The sequence below is a fragment of the Palaemon carinicauda genome, chromosome 26 (assembly GCF_036898095.1).
Source record: "Palaemon carinicauda isolate YSFRI2023 chromosome 26, ASM3689809v2, whole genome shotgun sequence".
Lineage (NCBI taxonomy): Eukaryota > Metazoa > Arthropoda > Malacostraca > Decapoda > Palaemonidae > Palaemon > Palaemon carinicauda.
This window is the reverse complement of record NC_090750.1, coordinates 69124436-69130435: the sequence shown is the minus strand read 5'-3', so window position 1 is coordinate 69130435 and position 6000 is coordinate 69124436. Positions and strand designations below refer to the sequence as shown.

The 6000-nt window shown below is 36.3% G+C and overlaps 1 long non-coding RNA gene across 2 annotated transcripts in view; it reads right to left on the bottom strand.

Moving 5' to 3' along the window:
* Nucleotides 1-5206: 5206 nt before the first annotated feature.
* LOC137620219 (uncharacterized) overlaps nt 5207-6000 on the bottom strand; it is a 42409-nt gene continuing 41615 nt past the window's right edge. For both annotated transcript variants that reach the window (XR_011040022.1, XR_011040023.1), the window contains exon 5: nt 5207-5449. This is a non-coding gene — a long non-coding RNA (uncharacterized lncRNA). The remainder of the gene's footprint in view (nt 5450-6000) is intronic.

Genomic DNA, 6000 nt, shown 5'->3' with positions numbered 1-6000 from the left:
AAATGTTCCCACATCATTTGTACGTCTGCTTGATGTGCTTGCAAAATATAGTCTTGAGATGTTTTCAAGTTTTCGTGAGGTTGAAAGTTATCCGCATAAGCAAAAATGCACTTGATAATGCATGAACATTTTTATATATTTTTTTCATAAATAAAATTTATAATCTGTAAAGAACCAACCAAGAGTGCAAGGGTTCAATGACTTTAGAAGTTTTAAAGGATTCGTTTTCGAGAGAGAGAGAGAGAGAGAGAGAGAGAGAGAGAGAGAGAGAGAGAGAGAGAGAGAGAGAGAGAGAGTTTTTATGCACTTTGGAATGTATTTGGAGTTGCATCCTTAACATTATAACTTTTTACTTTTGTTCTCTTGTATACTTTAACTCTACATACGTTTATAACTACACAGGGAATGTTACATGTTGCATAAAATGATTTAGTCTCTATTTGTATAAAAGTAAAAATGATCTTCAACCACTCCTGACCCATTCATCGACAGAAATGGTGGTTAAAATCCTTTTCTTGTGTTTTTTTATTGTTATAACTTTACCGTAGTATTGGGGGGGGGGGGGGGGGGGGTTAAAATTGATAGTTTTATAGTGTTGGTAATGCAGCCTAGCTGAGTTCAGCGTCTACTTTGCATAATGTGTCTTGTGTCTCCGCTTTTTATAGTGTTTTTTTCTACTTTTTCATTTTACTTGAATTTGCATCAAGTTGCCCCTCTCTATTCATGTCCAACTATAAGTTGCCCCTCTCTATTCATGTCCAACTATAAGTTGCCCCTCTCCATTCATGTCCAATTTTTGGTTGCCCCCTCTTTATTCATGTCCAATTTCTTGTCCCCTTCTCTATTCATGTCCAATTTTATATTCACCCTCTCTATTCTTGTCCAATTTTTGGTTACCCCCTCTTTATTCATGTCCAATTTCTTGTTCCACTCTCTATTCATGTCCAATTTTATATTCCCCCTCTCTATTCATGTCCAATTTTCCCCCCTCTATTCATGTCCAATTTTATATTCCCCCTCTCCATTCATGTCAAATTTCTTGTCCCCTTCTCTATTCATGTCCAATTTTATATTCCCCCTCTCCATTCATGTCCAACTAGAAGTTGCCCCTCTCCATTCATGTCCAACTAGAAGTTGCCCCTCTCCATTCATGTCCAATTTTTGGTTGTCTCCTCTCTATTCATGTCCAACTAGAAGTTGCCCCTCTCTCTTCATGTCCAACTAGAAGTTGCCCCTCTCTATTCATGTCCAACTAGAAGTTGCCCCTCTCCATTCATGTCCAATTTTTGGTTGTCTCCTCTCTATTCATGTCCAACTAGAAGTTGCCCCTCTCTCTTCATGTCCAACTAGAAGTTGCCCCTCTCTATTCATGTCCAACTAGAAGTTGCCCCTCTCTATTCATGTCCAACTAGAAGTTGCCCCTCTCTATTCATGTCCAATTTTTGGTTGTCTCCTCTCTATTCATGTCCAACTAGAAGTTGCCCCTCTCTCTTCATGTCCAACTAGAAGTTGCCCCTCTCTATTCATGTCCAACTAGAAGTTGCCCCTCTCTATTCATGTCCAACTAGAAGTTGCCCCTCTCCATTCATGTCCAATTTTTGGTTGCCTCCTCTCTATTCATGTCCAATTTTCCCCCCTTTATTCATGTCCAATTTTATATTCCCCCTCTCTATTCATGTCCAATTTCTTGTCCTTCTCTATTCATGTCCAATTTTATATTCACTCTCTCAATTCTTGTCCAATTTTTGGTTGCCCACTCTTTATTCATGTCCAATTTCTTGTCCCCTTCTCTATTTATGTCCAATTTCTTGTCCCCTTCTCTATTCATGTCCAATTTTATATTCCCCCCTCTATTCATGTCCAATTTTATATTCCCCCTCTCCATTCATGTCCAATTTCTTGTCCCCTTCTCTATTCATGTCCAATTTGTTGTCCCTCTCTATTCATGTCCAATTTTATATTCCCCCTCTCTATTCATGTCCAATTTTATATTCCCCCTCTCCATTCATGTCCAATTTCTTGTCCCCTTCTCTATTCATGTCCAATTTGTTGTCCCTCTCTATTCATGTCCAATTTTATATTCCCCCTCTCTATTCATGTCCAATTTTATATTCCCCCTCTCCATTCATGTCAAATTTCTTGTCCCCTTCTCTATTCATGTCCAATTTTATATTCCCCCTCTCTATTCATGTCCAATTTTATATTCCCCCTCTCCATTTATGTCCAATTTTTGGTTGCCTCCTCTTTATTCATGTCCAAATTTCCCCCCTCTATTCATGTCCAATTTTATATTCCCCCTCTCTATTCATGTCCAATTTTATATTCCCCCTCTCTATTCATGTCCAATTTTTGGTTGCCTCCTCTCTATTCATGTCCAATTTTATATTCCCCCTCTCTATTCATGTCCAATTTTTGGTTGCCTCCTCTCTATTCATGTCCAATTTTTCCCCTCTATTCATGTCCAATTTTTGGTTGCCTCCTCTCTATTCATGTCCAATTTTCCCCCCTCTATTCATGTCCAATTTTTCCCCTCTATTCATGTCCAATTTTTGGTTGCCTCCTCTCTATTCATGTCCAATTTTCCCCCCTCTATTCATGTCCAATTTTCCCCCCTCTATTCATGTCCAATTTTTGTTCCCCAAGTATATTCATGTCCAATATTTGTTCTCCCAGAATGTTTGTCCAATTTTTGTTCCTCATGTACTGCATATTCATGTCCAATATTTGTTCTCCCAGAATGTTTGTCCAATTTTTGTTCGCCATGTATATTCATGTCCAATATTTTTTTCTCCCAGAATGTTCATGTCCAATTTTTGTTCCCCATGTATATTCATGTCCAATATTTGTTCTCCCAGACTGTTCATGTCCAATTTTTGTTCCCCATGTATATTCATGTCCAATATTTGTTCTCTCAGAATGTTCATGTCCATATTTTGTTCTCTCCTCTCTACACTCTTCTAAGTCCCTTACCTAAATTCATTTCCTTAATGCCAGTATTTTTTCGTCAAAATTTATATGTTGATCTTCCATTGATTCTCCTTCTTCATATGTTTTATTGTTGGTTTTATATGTGGTCATTTGTCCCTTATTCAATTTCAATGATAATACCATTTTTTCTCTTTCATAATTGTTTTATATTTAGTTTTAGGAAATAATTGTTTGACTCAAAGCTCTCGGAATTTGACATACTGATCAGGGTTTAATTTCAGGGAAATAATTGACTCGAAGCTCTCAGAATTTGACATACTGATCAGGGTTAATTTTAGGGAAATAATTGACTCAAAGCTCTCAGAATTTGACATACTTATCAGGGTTTAATTTACGGAAATAATTGACTAAAAGCTCTCAGAATTTGACATACTGATGAGGGTTAATTTTATGGAAATAATTGACTCACAGCTCTCAGAATTTGACATACTGATGAGGGTTAATTTTATGGAAATAATTGACTCAAAACTCTCAGAATTTGACATACTGATCAGGGTTAATTTTAGGGAAATAATGGACTCAAAGCTCTCAGAATTTGACATACTTATCAGGGTTTAATTTACGGAAATAATTGACTAAAAGCTCTCAGAATTTGACATACTGATGAGGGTTAATTTTATGGAAATAATTGACTCACAGCTCTCAGAATTTGACATACTGGTGAGGGTTAATTTTAGGGAAATAATTGACTCAAAACTCTCAGAATTTGACATACTGATCAGGGTTAATTTTAGGGAAATAATTGACTCAAAGCTCTCAGAATTTGACATACTTATCAGGGTTTAATTTACGGAAATAATTGACTAAAAGCTCTCAGAATTTGACATACTGATGAGGGTTAATTTTATGGAAATAATTGACTCAAAGCCCTCAGAATTTGACATACTGATCAGGGTTTATTTTAGAGAAATAATTGACTCGAAACTCTCAGAATTTACCTAACTGATCATGGTATATTGTCAGAGTTAGCGTTAAAATATTTGCCTAGTTTTAATTCGTATACAAAATATATAAGTAAATAATTATAGCCACGAAAAGGAAAATGAAGACTTGATTGTTTAATACTCAAGTCCAAATGAGTGACATGGACGGACTTGAGTCCGTTTATATCACCAATTTGGACTTGGGTGTAACTCCGGTCTTTCATTTCATATTTCGTAGCTATGGTCATGACGTGTCTGTGAATTCAACGGAGAAAGAAGGGATGTTTTGTCTAGTCTCTAGTAAAATTTCATCAGTGAGGAATTGTTTTAGGTAAAACATGTTACACATGAAATATACGACAATACTAATTCAGATTTTATTATTCACAGGAATGAGTTAAGATAGCAGTGTGCGCGCCAGTCCTGCGAGCCATCAAGAGGAGAGAGTTCCAGTGTTGCGAGGCATCAAGAGGAGAGTGCCAGTCCTGCGAGCCACCAAGAGGAGTGCCAGTCCTGCGAGCCACCAAGAGGAGTGCCAGTCCTGCGAGCCATCAAGAGGAGAGCGCCAGTCCTGTGAGCCATCAAGAGGAGCGGCCCCCCTCCCATGTAAACCTCCCTCAGCCGGTAATCCAGGGCTTATATAACGCAGTTTCTGGACACTCTTCGTAAACGTTTTAAAATAAATTATGAAGTTTTCAATTTTTTTTTAATTTTTTTTTTTTTTGGTAGTTTGGGCAGTTTTCTGGCAGTGAAGTTTCCATTTTGGTGGTTTGGGCAGTTTTCTGGCAGTGAAGTTTCCATTTTGGTGGTTTGGGCAGTTTTCTGGCAGTGAAGTTTCCATTATGTATATATAAATGGCCTGTCAACTTTGTGTATTTCAGTATTCAAAAGTTTTGCTTTTGAAAGTCATAATTTTTTTGCATGTCAATTTTGTATTTCCGGGTTTGAAGTGTTGCCCTAAATCTTTTTTAGCTTTATTCAATTTTGGCCTTTCAATATATATTGGGCCTTTATTATATATTATTCCTGTCAATATTATTCCTGTCAACTCTGTATTCCCATGTTCAAGTCTGAAACAATGTGAAAAATAAATTGTAAAAGAAAAATTTATTTTTTAAACTTTCATTTCAAAACCATAAATACTACAAAAAAGGGTGTATTTAAAAAAAAAAGGGGTGTGTATTCAAAGAACAGAAGTATTGATTCACAGTTTATTTTACTAAAAGGTTTTTATCACAGTTTATTTTACTAAAAGGTTTTTATCATAGATACAGCATAAAATGGTGTTTAAGAGTTCAATGCGTAGTCAATTTTGGCCTCTTGAGTTGCCTTTAGTTATTTTGGTTCCAATTTTTTAAAGATAGGTTTGCAGACCTTTACTACCAGGAGGAAAGAGCGACCAGGGTCCCCCCTCGCTGGTGGGTAGTCTGGGGCTGATTCCGGATACTTCCAGTACCGGCCGGAAGAGAGCCGATACGGTGTTACCCTTCCAGGTATACCCCAATCTGCTGTTGGAGGCACCAGGATTCCAACCATTTCTGAAAAGTCATAATACTTGAAAATGGGAATAATCTATATGCCAGTTGGGCTGGAATACTTTATCCTTATGCATAGAATATGGGGAAAAATGCGAATTTGCCAAGTGGCCTGGAAAAGTTATCAATACATACAAGAAACTTACAAAGTGGGAATCATATATGCAAATTAGACGAATGGACTGGAATAGTTATACATGCATATAAAATGAGATTTATAATTATTATCCAAATGAAACTGATAAATTACTTGTTGCTAAACAAAGATGGACACGAAATTTTAGGAGATCAATTGAATTATGTAAGATGATGTAATTGTTTGGCAACTCAAAAATTCATTGTACAGTATAGGAATAAAATCTCCAAATATGACAAAATTCAGAAATAAAAAATGTATTGAGATTAAATTTATACTTATTACAGAATAAAGAAAGATAATTGTTTATGCTTTAAATAACGATACAACCAGCCTATTCTACCCATGAACGTGATGAATAGAATGTATAGAAAAAGCCATGATTCATGTGAAAAAAGTTTATGGTGTGACTGAACGA